Source organism: Halichoerus grypus, chromosome 6 (genome assembly GCF_964656455.1).
Source record: "Halichoerus grypus chromosome 6, mHalGry1.hap1.1, whole genome shotgun sequence".
NCBI lineage: Eukaryota > Metazoa > Chordata > Mammalia > Carnivora > Phocidae > Halichoerus > Halichoerus grypus.
The window spans coordinates 131,685,997-131,709,146 of record NC_135717.1 but is presented as its reverse complement, the minus strand read 5'-3'; the positions used below and the strand labels follow the sequence as shown (position 1 = coordinate 131,709,146).

Sequence of the window (23,150 nt, the reverse complement as noted above, 5' to 3'; positions counted from 1 at the left end):
TCTGGTAGATACCTGGGACTTTGCTGGATCTCACCATCTCTGTCCTTGCCCTGGGCCTCCACCTCCGCCCTGACTCTCCAGACTTATCATATTCTCAGTTCTTCCAGTTCCCCCTTTCTATCTTCCCAGTTAAGAAATAGCAGAATTAGAAATGCCTTTTCTATCTTTTTCCTTCCTTCCTTTGTCATAGCTCCCTTTTTCCCCCCTCTCCCTCCATCATGTCTCCCACCCCCTAGCAAGAAATGGACATTCTTAACTGCTGCTTATTGAATAATAATGATGATGATGATGATGATGACAGTAATAATGACAATGTTAGCAACAGTCCGAAAGATTGATAGCTAACACTCAGTTCACACCTGCTTTGTGCCACACACCCATCTAAGTGCTTTACAATACTGCTCATAACTACCTTATATGGCAGACTACCCTATAATTACTCTGAGGAAAGCATTACCTGCTCTTTTCCTCCAACATCTACTCAGAATCAGACTTGCATATTACAGATTCTGGGCTAAACACTTTACTTAATTAAATAAAAATGATGATAATATTATAGAACAAACTATTTGTTTTCATAAATCCTGATCTGGAAACAATAGCTAAAGAGGGTGAGCACAAACCTAGAATCAGTAAACCTGAGGCTTGGCATGTTGCTGTGCTTGGGCTGAAATTATTCTTGATATATCGCAAATTTGAGACGGAAACCATTATAAAAATTTAGTCACAAGTAAACACCCAGAGAAAATTCCTGTGGCGTTTGTCATTTTAATGCTCTGTTCAGTAATTAATTTTTAAAAATTTAACAAGTAACAATTTTTCTCTGTTTACAGAAGTCCTATTGTGTTCTTGGTAAAATTCTGGAACATGCAGCCAAATGTAAAAATGAAAATGAAAACGACCCTAAATCCCATCATCCAAAGACAGCATCTATTCATTTTGGTGTAGTGTGAGTGTGTTAGGCCTTCAGACAGACACATTCTGTTTGACATGCACATTGTTTTAAAATGTTTTTCATATAAAAACCTAGACTTCTAGCATTTCTTGAAAAACCGTCAAGATCTGATGACGCTGGGCCCACATGCTTGCAGGGCACCTGCTGAAGGAGCTGAGAAGCAGCTGCCCCTCCTAGTGGGGGAGGGATAACTATTTCATCTATCCCTGCCCCACGCTCCCATTTTTCTTACTTTGGTCAATTTCATTCATTTGTTATTCTTGTGCCCTGGAGGGCATCTGAGTTTTCTTTTACTTTAAAAAACAATTCTTACCTAACATTTCAGGGCCAAAGCTGTACTTCTTGTAGGTGGTAACAAAGAGCGAAGGTAGATAGGGGGTGGCCTCTTGCTGGAGAAGGTGGGAGAGCACTTTCTGGCTTCTGCTTTTTGTCTCCTGGTATGTCTGAAATCCAGACAAGTTCTACATCTACAGGATAAATTTCCTTTCATACCTCCCACCTCTATTCTGCATCTTATTTTTATACTTTGGGCCATATTCTTATGAACTGATAAAACTGACTTTATTATGTTAAGAAAGTACTTCTTCCCTCTTTGCTTTCACACATTGCTTAACAGCAAAGAAAGCCTGGTAGGGCCAAATCACTTCTCCTTAAGCCTTTGGGTTCCCTTTGGGCCTAGGTCTTTGCATTTGACCCAAACACAATGACACTGTAAACATTTTCTCACCTCATTAAAATTACTCAGGAAAATAAATTTCAGTGGCTGAACAATGTCCTATTATATGGATATATCACATTTTCCTGACCTTCTTTTCTCATGGATAAGGGCTCAGTGAGAGGCAGGTCCTGTGGGAAGACATGCCCCTTATGGAGAAGAGAGGAGACAGGAGGCAGTGAGGACAGGCTACCAATAAAGAGATTCTAGAATTGGTTACTTTAAGAAGCAGAAGTCTACAATGAGCAGAGAGCCCCAAAACTAGAGTTCTCAAATCCACAGGTTAGGTGAGAGGTGGAGGCCAAGACACTCTGTCACAAATCTGCAAGGAGGTCAGGAAGCAGATGACCAAGGAGTGAGGAAGCTAGTGGATGGGAAAGTGAATCCATAGTAATCACTGAGTAGGGGGTGCAGTCATAATTTGCATTTTTTTGCTTTTGTTTTGTGTTTCTTTTTAAATGATTCTCATTCCTGCTAGCTCAACTTAAGAGAGCTGATGCAGGGTATACAATAACTTATCCATTTCCTGAAAGTTGAATATTTAGGTGTTTCTGATTTTCTACTTTTATAAATAATGTTGTGATGAAAATCTCAGTGCATAGAACTGTGCATTTTGAGTTATCACTTCAAGATAGATTTGTAGAAATGGAGTATTTATTTTTTTTAAGAATATTGGGATGGGGTGCCTGGCTGGCTCAGTCAGTGGAGTGTGTGACTCTTGATCTTGGGGTTGTAGGTTCGAACCCCACAGTGGGTATAGAGATTACTTAAAATCTTAAAAAAAATAATATTGGGATGCATTGATAAAATGTTTCCATAAAGGTTGTTCACATTTATACTCCCATCAACAGTGTTTTTTATGTTCTGCTTTGGCTTCTTCAAATTAATTTGGTCTACTCACATACATCTTTGAATAAAGAGCTGCCACCGGCATCTGTACACCGTATCTGGAATTTTTCTAGGCCACTGGCTTTTAGATTTTTTGACCATGACCCATAGTGAGAAGTAAATTTTACAAAGTGATTCAATACATAGAGTTATATACCTGAAACACATGTTGCATAGAACAATCATTTGCCCTTCCTCTATGTGATATACTCTGGTTAGGTCCATTCTCTTCTAATTTAATTTCTAAAATAATCTCATCATGACCCATTGGGACATAGGTCTTTACTCTCAGTTTGAAAAATATCATTCTAAGGGTGCCTGGATGGCTCAGTCGTTAAGTGTCTGCCTTCGGCTTGGGTCATGATCCCAGGGTCTTGGGTTCAAGCCCTGCATCGGGCTCCCTGCTCAGTGGGGAGTCTGCTTCTCCCTCTCCCTCTCCCTCTGCCGCTCCTCCTGCCTGTGCTCTCTCACTCTCTCTCTGTCAAATAAATAAATAAAAATATTTAAAAAGAAAAAAAAGAAAAATATAATTCTAGGACAATTTCTGTTTCACAACTTGACTTCCTAGAACTTCAGCCTCTCTCTTTTCCATACTCATTTAGGCCCCAGACGTCTATTCTTCAACAATCCCTTTAAATTAATGAGCTGTTGTGGATATGCTCACTTGGATTTAACCATTACCACCTTCTGAGGCATGACTTCCAGACTGCACCCTTTGTCTCGGGCCCCCAGCCCCTGTTGTATCCCATCTAGTTTCCTTGGGACCTGTCCTGGGCCGGCATGATCTCTTCATGGTCTCCTCTCAACAGGGATGAGATATTTGAGAGGGAATGAGAGTTCTTGTCACACTGTACACCATCACTAAAAAAAAAAAAAAGATCTTGCCTAGACCCCTCTAACCCCAGATATCTACATGTGGACACTCTCATTTCCTTCAATCTCTGTAAATGTCACCTCCCCAGAGATATCTTCCCTGACTATGGCATCTCAAATAGAATCCTGACCACTCTCTGTCCCCTCACCTTGCTCTAGCTTTTCTTTTTAGCTTTTATTGAGGGTCTAGCTATAGCTTGTTTGAAATCATAGAATATAAAAGCAAGGAGAGATTTAGAGGCCAAATCTGGTTTGACCCCCTAATTTTACAGGGAAGAAATGCAAGCTCAGAGAGGTAAGAAAATATTTCATGGCAACTTAGCTTATTTGTGGCAAAGCTGAACTAGAAACCAGATCCTTGGATACTTGTCGGTTCTTCACTGGTTTATGGTACTGTCCGTGCTGTGGTCTTTATGATGAGGTTATTGATGAGATAATTTTTGTCTTATAATAAGCTCTGATGCCTTGTGTTAGACTACGTTAAATTTAGTAGTAAATTGTAGTGTAAAAATGTTCCAGTGTTTCTCACTGGAAGCATAAATTACTTAGTCCAAAGGGCTTTATCCTCCTCAAATAGAATTTTCAGCATCAGCTTCCTTACTCCTTGGTCATCTGCTCCCCTGACCTTCTCTCAAATGGTTTTATTTTACACAAAAGAAAACTGAGGCATAGAGAGGTAAGTAACATAGATACCATCCCAATTGAACTAAACTACAATATCAAAGGGAAAGAGTTAAGTACAGAAATCTGGAAGACTGAGGTTGGTAGCCCAGAAATTCCATATAGGCAAAGACTTGAGTTTAAGGCTCCAATAAGATACAGGGTTTAATGACAAATGGAATCAGGAGAAGGGGATGAAGCTTGTGTCACAGGATTTGATGAAGGAGAGAGAGGGTCTCTCACAACAGCACAACTAGGATACAACTGTTAGTTCTGGGAAGAACCTTCCAGACCAGGGGGTAAGGTTGGCTGGATGTCCAGTCCTCTGATGGCAGTTTTGTGCTTCCAGCACCTGGGTCTTTTAGGGAGTTCTAGAAGCTTGTCCATGTAGTACTTCCCTGTACCAAACACTTCCTACTTTCCCCAAATGCAAAAATGCCAGTGAGTGGTAGAAATTTTTATTTTTTACCTCTTAATTTTGTCAGTCTGAATCTTTTCACTATCTTTTGGCAATGACATTAATATTTTTCTTTTGGGGAATGACTTCTCTCTCACTGGTAGCATTCTGGTGGGAACCGTTAACCAAGATACCCCTGATCACCCCTGGTCAAGGGGAATGTGTAAGACTTGAGTGAACCAAAATGAGTGTTCCTCAGGAAACCTGAGTTTTGATCAGTGTACAAAGAGATTGGAAACAGTTGGAGCTCACTTTTTTCAGTGGCAACACTTTGTCTAGACTATTGCAATATTCTTGCTTTAGAGACCCTGAGGTAGTCTTGCTTTTTGTCCTCTGCTGGGCCTGGTCTCCAGCCTTCCCTTTGATTTTGTGAACTCTCCCAAAACCATTGAGAGAAGGTCAGGGGAGCAGATGACCAAGGAGTAAGGAAGCTGATGCTGAAAATTCTATTTGAGGAGGATAAAGCCCTTTGGAATAAGTAATTTATGCATCCAGTGAAGCATAAATTTTTTTTTTTCTTTTTCTTTTTTTTACTTAAGTTAGCTAGAGTAGATTTCTGACACTGATAATCAAGAACCTGGATTAGCACAGTGGGTAGGCTGATCAGGGAATTCCAACCACCTCTTATTTTTTATTTTTATTATTTTTTAAAGTTTTTATTTAAATTTCAGTTAGTTAACATACAGTGTAATATTAGTTTCAGGTGTACAATTTAGTGATTCAACACTTACATACAACACCTGGTGCTCATCATAAGTGTACTCCTTCATCCCCATCACCTATTTAACCCATCTCCCCCACCCACCTCCCCTCTGTTAACCATCAGTTTGTTCCCTATAGTTAAGAGTCTGTTTCTTTTTTTTTTTTTTTTTTTAAGATTTATTTATTTATTTATTTGAGAGAGAGAGAATGAGAGAGAGCACATGAGAGAGGGGAAGGTCAGAGGGAGAAGCAGACTCCCTGCCGAGCAGGGAGCCCGATGCGGGACTCGATCCAGGGACTCCAGGATCACGACCTGAGCCGAAAGCAGTCGCTTAACCAACTGAGCCACCCAGGCGCCCAAGAGTCTGTTTCTTGACCTGCCTCCCTTTTTTCCCCCTATGATCATTTGTTTTGTTTCTTAAATTCCACATATAAGTGAAATGATATGCTATTTGACTTTCTCTGACTGACTTATTTTGCTTAGCAAAATGCTTTCAGGTCCAGCCATGTTGTTGCAAATGGCAAGATTTCATTCTTTTTTATGGCTAATATTTGCAAATCAATCAATGTGATACACCACATTAATAAAAGAAAGGATAAGAATCATATGATCCTTTCAATAGATGCAGAAAAAGCACTTGACAAAGTACAACATCCATTCATGATAAAAAGCCCCAACAAAGTAGGATTAGAGGGACGTACCTCAACATAATAAAGGCCATATATGAAAAACCTATAGCTAGTATCATCCTCAATGGGGAAAACTGAAAGCTTTTCCTCTATGGTCAGGAACAGACAGGGATGCCCACTCTCACCACTGTTATTTACCATAGTATTAGAAGTCCTAGCCTCGGCAATCAGACAACAAAAAGAAATAAAAGGCATCCAAATCAGCAAGGAAGAAGTCAAACTTTCACTATTTGCAGATGACATGATATTCTATATAGAAAACCTGAGAGACTCCACCAAAAAAATTGCTAGAACTGATACACAAATTCAGTAAAGTTACAGGATACAAAATCAATGTACAGAAATATGTTGCATTTCTATACACCAATGAAGCAGCAGAAAGAGAAATCGAGGAATCAATCCCATTTACAATTACACTAAAAACCATAGAATACTTAGGAATAAATCTAACCACAGAGGTAAAAGATCTGTATTCTGAAAACTACAAACACTGATGAAAGAAATTGAAGATGACACAAAGAAATGGAAAAACATTCCATGCTCATGGATTGGAAGAACAAATATTGTTAAAATGTTTATATTTCCCAAAGCAATCTACACATTTAATGCAATCCCTATCAAAAGACCAATAGCATTTTTCACAGAGCTACAACAAACAATCCTAATTTTATATGGAACCATAAAAGACCCTGAATAGCCAAAGCAATCTTGAAACAGAAAAACCAACCACCTCTTTCACCAAAACTATACTACGGGACATATCAATAAACATTTGTTCATCCACAACATGCCAGGTGGTATGCAGGGGTTTTCATATGTGTTATCTAATTGACCCTTATAATAATACCACAAGATAGAAATTGTTATTTAATTTTTTCCAATTTTAAAACTGCACTGAAATACACACAATATACAATTTACTGTTGTAAACATTTCTTAACTGTATAGTTTAGTGGTATTAAGTACATTCATATTTTGCAACCATTGCCACCATCTATCTCCAAAATTGTAAATTGTTTCATCTTGCAAAACTGGAACTCTATACTCTTTAAACAATAACTCCTCATTACCCTGTCCCCCAGCTCCTGGGAACCACCATTCTATTTTCTGTCTCTATGATATTAACTACTCTAAGTACTTCATATAAATGGAAATCATATGGTATTTGTCTTCTTGTGACTGGCTTATTTAGCATAATGTTCTCAAGGCTCATCCATGTTGTAAATATGTGTCAGAATTTCCCTCCTTTTTAAGGCTGAATAATATTCCATTGCATGAATATACCACATTTTGCTTATCCATTAATTCATCAATAGACATGTGGGCTGCTTCTGTGTATTAGTTATTATAAATAATGCTGTTATAAACATGTGTATGCATATACCTCTTAGAGATCTGTTTTTAGTTCTTTTTAGTATATACTCAGAAATTGAATTGTTGGGTCATATGATAATTTTATTTTGAAATTTTTGAGGAATTGCTATACTGTTTTCCACAGTGGTTGAACCATTTTACATTCCCACCAGCAGTGCGCAAGAGTTCCAGTTTTCAATGTCCTTACGAATGCTTATTTTCTGTTTTTGTAATAGTAGCCATCCTAATGGATATGAGGTGGTAGTTGTTATTTAATTTTTGATGCAAATACTGAGGGTATGTAAATTGCCCAAGGTCATATAGCTTGTAAGTAGCAGAGTTGGGATTTGAATCCATGTCCAGTGGTATTTCAATGCCTATCTGTCCCTTTTCCTTTTCCTCAACTATACTACTTTTGTTAGAAAACCAAAGGTATTCAATAGAGCTGAATTTGTCCTTTAAAAAAAATCTATCAGCTATTATGAAGATTTAGAAGCCAAAAAAATTATTCTCAGTCAATATCATAGAGAGCGTGTACCTGAACTATAATAGATTACCAAAAGATTTATGTCGTTATAGTGCTTCATGACCATAGAGATCAACTTTCTCATCTTATGGATAAGAAAACGGAGGCCAGCTTTCTGTGTTGTCAAGTATTACTGAAATTACTATTTACCAGTAGTGAGGTTTAGATTCAAATCAACCTAGTTTAGTCACAAGACAGATGGGATTGTGTAAATTTATATAGCTCAATTAAAATCATAGAGCTGAAAGGGACCTCCAGGTCTCTTATAATAATGTATCCATCTACCTCTATCATAGTGAGTTTAAACAATATCAGCAGGATGTCTTACATGGCCTACTAAGAAGGCAATTCAGTCATTTTCTTTGTGAAGCACTATAGCATCTTTTATACCTCTCAGTCTAGTAACATTTTTTACATGTAAAATGTGGAGCACTTTATATGTCTGTTCAAAAACCAATATATTCTATTTAAAGGTGTTGAAAATTGTTATTTGAAAATTTGAAGGAGTCTTAAAAGTAAACTGAAGTATTACTAGGCAACTGAGAGGGTTGTAATAAGTAACCTCGAGAATATTTTCACAATTAGAAATAACATCAGTCCTGGGTTTCAAAAGTAAATAGCTAGGGTGGAAGACAGTCATGTGAAGGGAATATTTTCCCCAACCTGGAAAAAGAACAGTTATAGCAGGTCTGCACAATATAGTGCAAACTTGTTAGATTCATTTTAGTAGTTTCTACATCTCAATTCAATGGAGCAAATGTTTACTGAGAGCCTCTTATTTATGATCTACTGAGCAAAGAGCTTTGAGAATACAGAGCCAACCAGGTATAATTCTTGCCTTAAAGGAGTTTGCAAACTAGATAGGGAGATAACATAGGTACACAAATACCTCTAAAAGGTATCAAGTAAAATGGGCTGTCAGGTCCACAGAAATGCACTGTAGGTAGGGCAAGGCTCCACATGGCTGGGGGAATCAGGGAAAGCTAGTGAGCTGTTTTGAAAGAGGAGTATGATTTTGACAGGCAGGGATAGGGGAAAGGTTATGTACCCTGAAGTATGGTGTGAACAGAGGCCTAAAGGAGAGTAATTTCCCTATTTAAACTTTCTGTTTCAAGTCCTACATGTACATTAGGAACTGCACTCTCCTCTTTGGAATCCCCGCCCCCTTCATCTCTTATATGAAAGACTTATATGAAAATATTTAAAATGATTGTGTTAAAAGGGTGAATTATTGGTAAATTTATTCTCTTTCTTACTTTTTAAAGATTTATTTTATTATTTAGATTATTTCTCTTTAGAGAGAGAGAAAAAAGAGAGAGAGCATGCACACAAGTGGGGGGGAGGGGCAGAGGGATAAAATCTTCAAGAGGGACGTGCGGAGCGTGGAGCCTGAAGCGGAGCTCAATCTCACGACCCATGAGATCATGACCTGAGCCGAAACCAAGAGTCAGACGCTCAACTGACTGAACCACCCGGGCATCCCTCTCTTTCTTTTTTTTAAAGTTTTGTTTTCTTTGGAAATGCGATTATATAACAGAAAAATTCTTTTTTAAAAAAGATATTGTACAAATGTAACCAAAGCCAGTTCAAATCTTTGCTCCACACAACTATTCCTGACTAGTTAATAAATGTTAATATGAACTCCCAATTAAAGATATGTATGAACGTGTATGTATCATATAGGGATTCTGTCCACTGTAAAAACTTAGAAGCATTAAATCTCAGTAGCAATGAGCACACCTAGTACACAGATGTTGCACACATATCATTTCCCCCTAAATCGAGCCAAGGCTCTTTGGAGAAGATCTGGGGCAGAGGAACATAACTTAGCCCAGGTAAGCCTAGGACATCCCATAGGTTTCAGAATGAAAGGACATCCTTCAAGATTCCTATTGAAAAGTCAGCTTGAAGAAGCACCCACTGGCTAAATTTGAGCCAATGTGGGCATTAAAAGGAAAAAGTGAAGAGAGAAGAGAAGGAAAGAAAGGGAGAGAAAGAAAGAAGGAGAAAGGGGAGGAGGAGGAGGAGGACAATGACAAGGAGGGGAAGGAGGACAAGGAGGATGAGGAGAGGAAAAAGAAAAAAGGAGTAGCAGCTGCCTTACTCTTTTGGTGGTGACTCTTACTTTGACAGTTGATATATAAAGGAAAGGAACTAAACATTTACCTCATCTCTTCAGGAAGGACTGTAGTCTTTCCCTGGTTGAGGAGGGAAAGACTTGCTCCCCACAGAACACTGGATAATAAATGTTTTAGTTTGAACTTTATGAAATTGTTGATATTCAACTATTTTTCATCTGCAAAATTTCACCTGGTTCAACCAAATATGGAAAGAAAGAATTAGAAAAATCAACACTTTGCAACCTCCAGTGAAATAACTCATTCAGATCAGAATCATCAATGGATGCTAAAATGATTACATGAAAAGTTGTAGGGGTAGAAGAACATTCCCCTGGTGCCAAAGGGTCTGCCCTTGAATTACTTGCTTATTTAAAAGAAAAAACACTCTTTTACATCTCCGTGGTGAGATCTGGCTGTTAACACTTTAACCAAGTGGTGAAACATAGCTTTGCTAATGGTGAGATAACCTAACACATAGTTTCTCCTGATGTGACATGATCTGAAATTCACTGCATGACCTATGAAGCATTCTAGGCAAAAATGTTTAAGCTGTATGCTGGTTATTTTCCTTTTGCCCTTATAAGTCCATTTGATGCCTTTTTTCGTTCTGTTCTGTGTCCCTGGAGATGCCCCTCTGCACAATGTATCTCCTTCCCATTTGGGCTTCTAGATTTGGCCAATGGAGAGGCTCTGGGAGAAATCTGAAGGAGGACACAGAGAGAGATTTGGGGTATTTATTCCCTACCATCTCACTCCCTGCAAGGGTGCAGTTTGAGTGGCTCCTGTTGCGGGTCCGTCTTCCAAAGCTCCAGCTCCAGCAGTGCTTTAGGAGGAGCTCTGCTCCTCTGCAGCTGAGTCAGGCCCAGGGTGGTAGTCCCCACACACGTCAGCCCCCAGGGCTGTTCCCTGTCTGCCCACGCGGCTGTAAATAGTTCCTTCACTGAACTCCCTTCAGTTAAACCCTTTGAGTGTGCCATCTGCTTCTGGTCAGGACTTTGATTCCACCTAAATCTAAACAGGCCTTTATTTTAACAAGACAACAAGGCTAGAAAAACAAGTTGAACAACACCCTGAGATAACAATCAGACCTATCCAGAATTTGGCACTGTTTATGAGGCAGTTGGTCTGGCATCTTCAGAGGTCAATATCGATTTTTAAAAAAAAGAAGGAAAAAAATCTTCCAGATTAAAATAAGCTAAGGAGGCCTAACTACCAAATGTAACTTATGAACCTGGTTTGCAAAAATCAGCTATCATATTTTAGGGGGAACAATTAGGAAAATTTTAATATTGATTGGATTTTAGATGATATTAGAAAATTGTCAATATTTTTAAGATGTAATAAAGGTATTGTGGTTTTTAGCCACATCCTTTTTAAAGAGGAGCATGCTGAAGGAGTTAGGGTGAAGTGTTATAATGGCTGTGACTTCCTTTAAAAATGTATAGCAAGGGGCGCCTGGGTGGCTCAGTTGTTAAGCGTCTGCCTTCAGCTCAGGTCATGATCCAACGGTCCTGGGATCCAGCCCCACATCGGGCTCCCTGCTCAGCGAGGAGCCTGCTTCTCCCTCTCCCACTCCCCCTGCTTGTGTTCCCTTTCTTGCTGTGTCTCTCTCTCTGTCAAATAAATAAATAAAACCTTTAAAAAAAATAAAATGTATAGCAAAATATTTAGATAGCTAGATAATATGGCAGAATATTAACTATTGTTATATCTAACTGATGGAGATATGGTGTTCATTGTACTACTCTTTCAACTTTTCATTGTTTGAAAATTACATAATCAAATAGTGGAAAACATTGATAAAGAAACAAAGTTTCTGACCACCTGTTCAGAATGATTTCTCCTTTTTCCAAATGTCTATAGCTTTTCTATAGTGCTCCTTTGCTTCTTGTATAAGCCTCTGTAACCAGATTGTCAGCTCGTTGAAGCTAAGGACTGAGCTCTGTGCTTCTTTTTATACTCTACAGAGGCTTGTGTAAAAGTTTCATATATGTAAGCCTAACTCTTTATGAAAAACATAGGCGTATGTGGTCAGAAGTTTTTGATTTCTATTTTCATTAATGTAGGGGAAAAGGCACAAGAAGTTGGATGGGATGCAGAGAAGGGCAATACAGACACTTTCTTAAAATTAACAGAGAGCAGGCTTGAGGTCCCTTCCTAGGGGCAATGAAAGCCTCAGTGAAGACAGACAGCATGGAGTCTGATACTTCGCAATGTCATTGATAGTTTTGCAAACTTAGACAAGCTTTTGGAAGGACCGAGTCCAAAAAAAAAAAAAAAAAAAAAAAGATTTGGGTGAGTTCAACTTATAGTCTACTCAAGCCAGGGAGAAAACCAGGATTAGGTTAAGCCTGAATTAAGAAAAGTTAATTTTGAGCGAACTGCTTAACAAGATTTAACTCAATTTAAATTGCATGTCAAAACATAAAAATTACTGTAATTCTCTTCCTGGCTAGCATTTAATCTTTTTGAATATGAATTTCTTTATAGAAAAAGCATTATTGAGTGGAAACAGGGCAATTTTTATTCTTTTGATAGTGCTTGAATGAAGTGAGGTTTTTGGAACCACTTGGGTAAACTGTAGGCCTAGAACCAATGGAAAATTGATTCTCAGTGATGGCTGTTGTTTTTTCCTCTTCTAGTGAGGTAGTTTTGCACACATCTCAGGCTGTCATATCCCACATGCCCTGTGAACCTGCTGGAACCTCCATGATAGGCCAAGGCAGAGAGAGAAGCTTTCAATCAGCTAGATGGATAGATGGATGGTGTGTGTGTATATGACAAATCCTGCTGACTGCCCTCCCAAAGGCCATCTCCCACCTTATTTTTCTAGCTAAGAGAATATTGATTTCTCTTAGGGTATCAGGTGCCCCACTATGCTTTACAGGAGTTATCATAATCCTATCCATTTGCCAATCTTTGGTTGAAACATGGGCATGTGACACAATTGGGTCAAGGAGGCAGGGGTGGGGGATCGTCTGTGAGGCTTCTAGAAGCTTCTTTATTCCTCAAAAAAGATGTATTTGAGAAATAGACCCATTATGTCTCTAGATATTACGGTTGTGATGCATGTTAACCTGATCTCCAAAAACAAAAAGCCCTGATCTGTAGTGTTTGCTTATTTCCATTTCTGTGGTGTAAACTCCCTCATAATGGCTGATTTTAGGCTACTAATAGCTCAAGAAGTGGCTGGCAAATTTAGCAACTGGCTCTCAGGAGCCAACTCCAGCCTACGGCTGATTGCTTAGAGCTGCTGTATCCATCTTATGAAAGGAGTAGGCAACACGGTAGGGATGGTAGAGCAGAAAGACAGGAGATTCTAGGTCCTTAATGACACCTTGAGCCACGGAATTAACCAAGGCTGGAATCTTCCCATCCCTTGACTTCTTGTTACGTAAGTTAATGTGCTTATTGTTTAAAGCAGGTTGAATTGGTATTTGTGTGTGGTGAAACTGGGCTTGACCTACCTGGTACAGATATCCATGGGGTCCCATCTAGTGGAAGGCAGGGAGCACAGCAGGGGCAAAACTGAGCAATGGATCATGGAAACACTAATTCAATTGATGGTCAGGAAGAGGGGGCCTTGGTGGGGGGGCATCTAGGTTGAAACAGTACTCTGGCCAGTTGCTGGGAGGAACAGGATGGTGGCTAAGGGCCAGCTGGGCTGTCAATGCCCTTGCCAAGGAGGCTGAAGTTCAGGGCAATGCTCCAGCAAGAGCAGGCACTGGAGTGCTAGTCAGGAAGCCAGGCAGAAGCCCAGGCCTGGAAAGGGCTGTCCTGTCAGGTGCTTCACAGCACAGTGCTTTGGGTTGGGGAAAAAGGGGAGGCCTGGGAAGGAGGGGCAAGCAGAGAGAGAGGCAGTAGTACAATTCCAGAGTTTTGGCGACTTGCTCATCAGGGGGGTGGGGAAACATCCAGCAAGGCAGAGTCAGACTCTGACCAGCTGAGGCTGAAGGTTGGGGTTTTTCAGTAACTGCCATGAATCAGGCTGAGAAATGCAGAAGGAACCAGAATGTTCCCCAAAGCTGCCTCAGCACATTTTCTTGGTGACGTTAAAGAAATGCTGCTGACATTCCTTCCTAGACCTTGAAAAGGGGCATCCCCATTCCACATATTGTCACGATCTCTAGTGTCCTTGCAATTCCCCACTGTGACTGATGTTTGGACTTATCCATCTGTGGGGAAATTTGTTTGCCTGCCTGTGGCAGAAGCAATTTCATTCCTGTTGTGAAATGCCCCTCACTTAAGTGCGGTGTCTCTTGGTATTCATGTGCTCCTTTTCTTTATTTTGTTTTCCCATCCGTCTAATCTATCCATGGGTCTGTTCTCCTTCAGACCGATCCCATTCATCGAAGGACTTTTATAACTGACTTGTGTGGAGGAAGCAGGTTCAGAAGGAATGAAAGCTGATTTGTCAACAGCATTCTCTGGAGATTTTCAGAACATTACTTTCCTTTCTGATTTAACTGGTAAGGCAATGGACAGGAAACTTGGCTTCCTTTGCACTTTGTTACTGCTGGAAGTCATGGTTAGTCATTTTAATTTTATTCAGTAGCGTGAGTTCTCTGACAATGTCATTATCAGGGAGTAATTAAAGATGGGATCCAGCAGGAGAGAAAATCTTCAAAAGTAAAGTTCTGCCAAGTTCACGTTCCCTTCCTACCTGCTTAGTAAAGTTTGGCTTTTTTAAGGAGCTCCTCCCAGGTAAGTGAGATGCTTCAGAGAGTGAATAAAAGGAATGCTTTTCTGCAATGTAAAACCCATCATGAGCAAAGCCAAAAGACAATTATAAAAACGGGAAACATTTGCAACTCATTTAATAGAGAGGAGCTGATTCTATATAAAAAGCTCTCACAAATCAGTAAAGACCAAGAGCCCAACAAAATGCATAAATAGAAAAGCCCAAGGATGCCTGGGTGGCTTAGTCAGTTAAGCATCTGCTCAGGTCATGATCCCAAGGGATCCTGGGATCGAGTCCCACATTGGGCTCCCTGTTCAGCGGGGAGCCTGCTTCTCTCTCTGCCTGCCGCTCCCCCTGCTTGTGCTCTCTCTCTCTGTGACAAATAAATAAATAAAATCTTAAAAAAAGAAAGTCCATAAAAAGGGAATACAAATGTTTCTTTAAGATATTAAAAGATAGCTAGCTTCATAATAAGAGAAACAAGTTAAATTTACATCAACACTCATTTTTCATGTAATAGATTGGCAATGATAAAAAAATGAACAACATGCCGTTTGGTAACAGTATGAGGAGACAGGTGCTCTCATAGGTGACTGGTGGGAAAATAAGTTGGTACAACCTTATGAAGGGTTATTTGTAAATATCCTTCAAAATTATGTATATATATATTCTTTGATGAGTCAAAGTCAATTCTAGGAATTTATCCTACAGATTTATCCTGTAGGATAAATAACAAGTTCATAAGGTTATACATTAAAGCATTGCTTTAATAGCAAACGACTGAAAACAATCCAGACATCTATCAATAAGGGATTATTTAAGTAAATTATAGCATATCCATATAACAGAATATGATATAGCCATAAAAAATAAAGTACTCTTTATGTACATTGAAAGATTTCTCAGATATTTTGTTAAGTGACAAAAATTAAGGTGCAGCAAATTGAGTAACAAAAGGGGAGAGAAAGAATACTTTCACTAGATATGTATGTATTTGCTTGTGTGTGTGTCATATATACATGTCTAGGAGGATATGTAAGGAACTGATAATATGCAGTACCGTGGTGGAAAGAATTTGGGTGCCTGGGGGATTGGGTGGGAGAGAGAATTTTTCTTTTTTTACTCTGTACCTCTTTTGTTCTTTTTGGAAATGTACTACCAATCCAGATTAGTCAATAAAAACATTTTTAATAAGAGGAGTGCTCTGACACAGATTAAATCTGAAATGATCTATATTCACCTAATCTGGACTATAACCTCAATCTCTCCTCTCAGCCTCTTACATTATTGAATTTAATGGCCATCCATCCTCCATTTAATGCATTTCCCCTGCTCCTCCAGGTGCCATACATCTTCTCTCTCTGTTCTGACCTCAGTTTGTCTCTTGATTTCTCCTGTGGCTGTCAGGTAACAACCTTTTCAGCTGGCTATCACTACATAGACCTCTTTTTCTGTGTGTCATATGTGGGGGAATCTCCTCAATCCTTGCTTCAACACCTCCCCCTCTCGAGAACAGAAAATAAAGTCATGGTTGGGAGTTACAGAGGAAGCTAGCTATCTTTGTGGGGAACCAGGCCACTAATAGATCAGGGGTTAGCAACCTATGCCATGTATGTTGCAAATGGTGGGTGATGTTATTCTAAGAGATGAAATTGTAGAGAGGGATTACTATACACATGGACGAACAAGAAGAGTCCACCCTAAGGAGAATGCAATAGTAGGAACTGGAGGTTTGGGTTCAAATTCTGACTCTGCCACTTACTGGTTATGTGACTTTAGGCAAGTTTTCTCAGCCTCACTTTTGTCCTTTATAAAATGGGTCCTATAATGGTTAATGTGGCTAAGAGTGCTTGCAGTCCACCAAAATCCATTCTTGTTTTCTTTTGTGGTAATAGACATGTATTAGCTGAGCACATGGCTACTAACATAATTCTAAGTCTCCCTTGCTGTTAGATGTAGCCAAGGGATTAATTCCCTGTCAGTGGAATGTGAGAAGTGTTATGTGACACATTAGACTCTGGGACATAAGACTCTCCATGCTCTTTCCCTACAAGCTTGAACCCAGAGCACCCTAAGCTTGACCATGGAGATGAGGATGAGACCATAGGGGTGACAGAGCAATGACATGGAAAGAACCTGGGTCTCTAAATGAACATATGGAGCAGAGCTGCCTGACCACCTGGAACACCTGCCCTCTGTTATAAGAGAGACAAATGAACTCTGATTTCTTTAAGCCACTCCATTATTGTTGGGTCTCTGTTATGACAGCCTAGCCTTCCCCGAACCAAAGTAGTTTACACTCTATGTTGCAAGTAGTAGAACATTCAACTCAAACTAGGTAAATAAATAAATGGTATATTTGACTTCCACATAGCAGAAAATTTAAGAAGTAGAGAAAACTTTAGGGTTGTTTGGTTCAGTATTCAATGACATCATCGAAGAATTGATTTCTTCCTATCCCTTTGCTCTGCCTTTTGTGGAGTCAGCTTCACCCTATGGCTATGGCAATTCCAGACTTCACATTAGCTCACCACACCTTCTAGGAGGAGGGAGAGAGAGAGAGAGAGAGAGAAAAGGAAGGAAGGAAAGAAGGAAGGAAGGAGGGAAGGAAGGTAGGAAGGAAGAAAGAAAAGGAAGGAAGAAATGAAGAAAGGAAGAAAGAAAGAAAGAAAGAAAGAACGAAAAGAAGGAAGGAAGAGTACACAAGTAAGACTCTTTTCAACATCCCCAGTAAACTTTTACTGACTCAATTTTAGTCACATGTCTTCTGTGAACTGTGACCAGAGAATGGGCTTATACAGGTCAACTTAAGCCCCATCCCTTTGTCCCACCTGTAGCAGCAGAGCAGGTCAGCTTCTCTAGAACATACAGACTATGTGGAGGAGGTGTGGGCACCTGAATAGAAATTGAATGGTTATCAAGATAAGAAGGACTAGTGGGGAGGTACCACCTTGTCCACTAAGGGATGCAGGGGTTGTTTTAAGGAATAAATTGAATGAGATAATATATATATATGGGGCCTTGTTAAATTGTGTAACACATTTGGCTCTGGGATATAAGACTCCTCCATGTTCTTGCCACTTCCTACAAGCTTGAACCGAGTACTTATGCCTGGCATTTAGAAGATGGTCAATGATTGTGAATTTACTCTTCCTTCCTAGATCTAGTTAAGCTGTGCTGCAAAGTGGCAAGAGGTTAGAGAATATTCCCTTTTCAGGTGTCTTAGGGCTGTGTATTTGCAGGACCAGTGAAACAGGATTGTGATGTGCTCAAAGAAACTGCCTCTCCATTTCAAGATATCTGTCACCGTAGCAACTATTGGTGGGAGTGACCCAAGAATGGCACCACCACTTCATACTCAGAACAAATACCAGAAAGCTTGACACCACCCTTTTTTTTAAGAGTTTTCTTTTTTTTATTATTTAAATTCAATCAGCCAACATATAGTACATCATTTGTTTCCGATGTAGTGTTCAATAATTTATCAGTTGCATATAACACCCAGTGCTCATCACATCATGTGCCCTCCTTAATGCCCATCACCCAGTTGCCCCATCCCCTCACCTCCCTCCCCTCCAGGAACCCTCAGTTTGTTTCCTATAGTTAAGAGCCTCTCATGGTTTTTCTCTCTCTCTAATGACTTCCCATTCACTTTTCCCTCCTTTCCCCTATGATCCTCTGCACTGTTTCTTATATTCCACATATGAATGAAACCGTATGATAATTGTCTTTCTCTGATTGACTTATTTTGCTCAAAAGAAAACCAAAGCTGGTGGCATCCCAATGCCAGACTTCAAGCTCTATTACAAAGCTGTCATCATCAAGACAGTAAGGTATTGGCACAAAAACAGACACATAGATCAGTGGAACAGAGTAGAGAACCCAGAAATGGATCCTCAACTCTATGGTCAACTAATCTTCGACAAAGCAGGAAAGAATATCCAATGGAAAAAAGACAGTCTCTTCAATAAAGGTGCTGGGAAAACTGGACAGCCACACATAGAAGAAGGAAACTGGGCCATTTTCTTACACCATACACGAAGATAAACTCAAAATGGATGAAAGACCTAAACGTGAGACAGGAATTCATCAAAATCCTAGAGGAGAACACAGGCAGCAACCTCTTCGACCTCAGCCACAGCAACTCCTTGCTAGACATGTCTCCAAAGTCAAGGGAAACAAAAGTGAAAATGAACTATTGGGACTTCATCAAGATAAAAAGCTTCTGCACAGCAAAAGAAACAGTCAACAAGACACCACCCTTTCAAAGGCTCTACTGTTGGTCATGGATGCTCACTGATCCCTCAATTTATAAAGACATAGGTTTGAGATTCCAGAAGTGGCTGCCTGTTCAGTATCTTATGTTACTCATGCTGCTTGAGGCAGGCTATGGTTGAGAAATGTATTTGAGCCATTTTATTGGCTTTTCTGCCTCTATCCACTTGCTAGAGGCTGTATAATGAAAAGATTCTGGGCTTGAGTCTGAACCCTGCTTTATCATTACTGTGTGATCTTGTGAAAGTAATTCAATTCTTTATGCCTTTCAGTGTTGTTATAAGATTCAAAGGAATGATATATTTGAGAGCACTTTGTAAATAGAAAAGAAAATTTAAATAAAAGGAGTTAGCAAACATAATAATGAAGTACTTTGCTGGTGCATAAGTTGCTCCTTACTAAGGACCAAACCTACCTGGGGCTTGAGAAACAAAATTGCTTAAGAGAGAACCAAGTGGGATATTTTTCTTCATAATGACAGAGGATAGGGCTAGGTTTAATTAACAATTATGTATTAGCTGCCTAGGTGTGTCTGTTATGGTATTTTACATATTAGCTAATTTAATGCTTTTAATAACCCTATGAGGTAAATATTATTATACTAATTTTACAGATGGGGCAGCTGAGCCTGAGAGAGATGAAGTGACAGGACCAATGTCACACTTTAGGAAGTGGCAGGTCAGGATTTGAGAGTCAAGTCTATTTTACCACCAAGGCAAGTGAGGCTACCAGCTGATTCAGGGAGGAAAGAAGTGACCCCCCCAGGATGCTCTACCCAGGTGGGGCAGCTTCTAAGACAAGGACATGCTCACTGAGGACTCACGATAACTCTTTCATTTGCCTGTGCATCCAGTGAACCCAAACGCTTTCTGAGCACCTCTCATGTAACAGGCACTGTGCTAGATTTGGAATAAAATAGTGAAGAAACACAGTTCCTGAAAGGTTCAAGAAACATTGGTGCAGCAGAGTAGCTTGTCAGACTTCCCATTTATCCTCAGTTCAATCCTGTTAGGGAAATTGCTTCTATTGCTTGGCCAATATTAAAGTTTTAAACATTACTGTTCTGTAGAAATGATCCGCTTATGCTGCTCCTTGCCGGAGAATGCTGTAAGTCCATAATAACTGAAGATCATAGAACCCAATGATTTTGTTTCAGAGGCAATGGCACAATGGGTTTGAAATGGTAATAATCGCCTATTGCTCTCAGGATTATCCTATTGTCTGGCAATGGTTATGAAGACAGTGGGGTTTTAAGAGGCCATTCAGTAAGAGTGACAGAGGCACTATTTTATTTTTCTCTGAATGACTCTCCAAGTGAGAATCTAATTCAGAGCTCATAAAGGTCCGAAAGAACTTCTGTGATAAACTCAAAGTCCTTAAGGCTGAAAGGAGACAGGGTTATAGAATGATGTAGAAAACTAAAGGTGTGGCTCCTCCATAAGTGGAGTGTTGTTTGCTTTCAGAGATCCTGAATAAAATGGATAAGCTGGGTGAGATCCACAATTGAAGTAGCCACTGAGATGATGTTTTATATCTTAAAGGAGCTACCACCCCATTCTTTGCAAGGTATTCTGCAAATAAGCATCCCAGTCTGAAAAGAGTTCTACAGTTTTACCTGTCCACAACAATGTCCTTTGATGAAAGTTTCTTTTGAGGGGGAGAAACATACTTCGCTAAGTACCTACTAAGGACCAGACATGTTACATATTTTGCTCATTTAACGCTCACCACAACCTTGTGAGTTAAGTTGTTTTTCACCACCTCACAAAGCTCTTTCCCTTGCTCACTCATTGATTCGTTCAACAAATATTTACTGAATGCCTACTATGTGCCAGGCACGTTTTAGCTGTTGGGGATGTAGCAGTAAACAAAACCTGCAAATGTCGTTGCCCCCATGGAGATTTTATCTTAGTGGGTAGAAATAGAACTAAACAAACAAACCAACAAATACATAATATGTGAGGCTTTGGAGATCAGTGCTAGGGAGAAAGTAATGGGGGTCAGGAGGTGGCAAGGATAGGAGGAGTTTGTAGATTTATAAAGGATGGTCATTGTATTACTTACATATTGCTGAAAAACAAATTACTCCAAATGTCGTAGCTTAAAACAACAAACATTTATTATCTTATAGTTTCTGTAGGTCAGGGGAATGGCTTAGCTAGTGTCTCTGCTTCAAGGACTCTTAGGAGGTTGCATTCAGTTTGTGGCTGGAACAGCTGTCAGATTCAGTTAGTTTCAGGCTATTGTACCGAGGAGCTCAGTTCCTTGCTGGTGACTGGCTGGAGGGCTCCCTCAAGTCTCTGCCATGTGGGCGTCTCTACATGCAGCTCACAGTATGGCAGTTGGCCTCCCTCAGAGTAAGTGTACAAGAGATCGAGAGACTGTGCTTAAGATGGAAGCCACAGTCTTTCTGTAACCTAATCTCAGCCCATCACCACTGTCTAATCCTATTCACTAGAAGCAGGTCACTAAATTCAAGTGTTGGGGATTATATAAGGGTATGAATACTGGCAGTTGGGGATCCCTGGGGACATCTTAGAAACTGCCTATTACAGTTAGGGAGCCCTCTCTAATGAGATGACATTTGAGCAGAAACCTAAGGAAGTGAGGTAGCAGGCATGTGGCTATCCAGGAGAAAAGCGTTTTAGGCAGGGAAACAGCTAGTGCACAGGCTGAAGGGAAGGGGGGAATGGCACAAACTAAGGCCAGAGAAAAAGCATTGGATGAAATAATGTAGTTTTATGTGGGTCATTGTGGGGAATTTGGACTCTGCTTTGAGATGGGAAGGCTTCTGAGCAGAGGAGTGAGAAGACTTGACTTGTGTTTTAAGAGGTTCACTCTGGTTTCTGTGTGGAGAACAAAGTAGGGGAGCAGGCATGAGTAAAAGCAATGAGACCAGCTAGAAGACTCTGGTACTAATCCAGTTGAGACATGATCATGGCTTAGACCAGGATGATAAGATTGGAAATGGCATGAAGTGATTGGACTTTGGATATATTTCCTAGTAGAGCTGACAGGATTTGCTGATGGTTTAGATGTGGATTGTGAATAAAGTGAGGAATCAGTGGTGACTCCAGGGTTTTTGGATTTAGCAACTGGAAGAATAGAGTTACCCTTTAAAGAGCTGAAAAATATTGATGGAGGAACAAGTTCTAAGAGGAGAAGTATAAGGGGTTTTGTACATGTTAATGTATGCCAATTAGACATCTAAGTGGAGATGCTGAGTTGGCAACTGGATATCTAAGTCTGGAGCTCGGGAGAGTGGAGTGGACTACAAATGCAAATTTGGGAATTCCAAGCATTAATGGGGTATGTGAAAACAGGGGAGTGGATGAAAATACTGAGGAAATGAGTGTAGACTAAGAAGTGGAAAGTCCTGTGGATTGAAATCCTGGGGCACTCCAAGGTTTAGAAATTAGGAAAATAAGGTCAGCAAGTGAGATTGAGAAAGAGTACCCAGGAAGGGAGAAGGAGAACCAAGAGAAATTAGTGCCCTAGAACCAGGTGAAGAGGTTTCAAGGGGGAAAAGTGATCAACTGTGTTAAATCCTGTCAATAGGTGAAATAAGATGAGGACTGAATGAAGCATGGATTTGGGAACACGGAAGGCACTGGTGGGATGGGAGAATGCTGGGAGAGCAAGCGGAGAAGGTGGAAACTGAGACCCTTATGAGAAATTGATGTCTTTCGACAATTGGTTTAGGACCACTTGCAACAAGCCCATCTGTAGGGCTTATTATAGATTTGGGGTGCCCCACTCCAGAATCTCAGGGGTTGGTACCCTGTGATCTTCATTTTTGCAAGTCCCACAGGTGATTTTGAGGCACATTAAAATTTGAGAACCAGTGTCTTGCTCTATGTACTTTATCTTACATTTAGTACGGTCACTATTAAAGATATTTTAAGTATGTTCTGTTTTTGTAACCCAAATGAACATTTTGTGGATGGTCATTTGTCCTAGAGGCATTCCTGTATTTCCCTGAGCCTTTTTATTTCCTGAAGTTTTTAAGAAAATATGGACAAAGAAATTCTACAACCCCAAAGAATAGCAGTAGGTAAAAAAAAACCTCCCTTCCATAATGGCCCCAAGGAACCTCACACATTTTGAAATTCTCAAAATCAGCACGTTAGTATCGCAAGAGCTCTGGTAAAGGAAAGACAAAACTCTTGCAGATTCAGAAAGAATTCAGTATTTTGTGGATCACCAAAGTGCTTAATTTAGTGAGCTTCTCCGCCGAGAAAGATGGAGGAACTGT

The 23,150-nt window shown here is 39.9% G+C and overlaps 1 long non-coding RNA gene across 1 annotated transcript in view; it reads right to left on the bottom strand.

Annotated features, from left to right (window-relative positions):
* LOC118552313 (uncharacterized) overlaps positions 1-23,150 on the bottom strand; it is a 136,430-nt gene that overhangs the window by 51,317 nt on the left and 61,963 nt on the right. The window lies entirely within an intron of this gene.